Source organism: Poecile atricapillus, chromosome 1, assembly GCF_030490865.1.
Source record: "Poecile atricapillus isolate bPoeAtr1 chromosome 1, bPoeAtr1.hap1, whole genome shotgun sequence".
In the NCBI taxonomy this organism is placed as follows: Eukaryota; Metazoa; Chordata; class Aves; order Passeriformes; family Paridae; genus Poecile; species Poecile atricapillus.
This window is the reverse complement of record NC_081249.1, coordinates 136,441,655-136,442,606: the sequence shown is the minus strand read 5'-3', so window position 1 is coordinate 136,442,606 and position 952 is coordinate 136,441,655.

Here is a 952-nt window from a genome sequence, read left to right as displayed (position 1 = left end):
AATGTGAAAGTAAGAAGTTGCCTCTCTGCAGCGCAGATCTTGTTTTTTCCAACACGAGGCAGTGCGTGTTCACCGGCTGAGGCATCACCAGCGGTTTCGCCCTGATCCCTCCCGTTTCTCCCCTCTTTCAGGCCTCGAGCAGGCAGTCAGCAGCAAGGCTGGCGCAGGTTTTGCTCTGCTCTGTGTTCTCTGGAAAAGGACCTTGTTTTCTCCCCGGCCCCCGTCTGATTCCTGACAATGCCCCGAGTGTCTGCGAGGACACGCACGTTAGCTCTGGGTCACGTCCGCCTGCAAGCGGAGCTTGGGCTGCGCTCCCCTTGCCGGCGGACAGCCGAGGACAGCCCGGGCAGAGCCCCACATGGATGGAACAGCGCGAAACCAGCCCTTCCTCCTCTACGTGCGAGCGCTCAGCCGGCGCCGCGGGAACATTTGGGTCGGGCCCAGCCTCGAGCAGTTAGAGGGAGGAAAAATCCGCGGCGGTCTGCGAGAGCTATTTTGCCCCGATCCGTGTCCTCACGGACCGCACGGGCCGGACCTGGCTGAGAGAGGATGCTCCCAGCCCCGAGAGACGGCGCCCGACGTCTCTTGGGAACGGAGCATCCCGCGAGCGCAGCCGTGCGCTGGCCTCGCAGCACGGCGGCCTTTGAGCCCCGCTTTCCCCCCACAAAGCTTGGAGACACCGGCGGAAGGATGCCGGTCACCCCTGCCAACCCTGTTTCCATGGAGCAACCGGGAGCGGCCGGAGCGGGACCGCCGCTGCCCGCGGAGACCGAGCGGTGCGGCCCCGTCCTCCCGCGGCCCCGCAGTGGTACAGCCCGCGCTCCCCCCTCCGCAATGGTTCATCCCCGCGGCCTTCCCCCCCCGCCACCCGAATGGTTCGCTCCGCCCCCCCCGGCTCACGCGTGGTGGTTCCGCCCGCTGCCGCCCTGTGACCCGCCAGTGTTTCCACAGC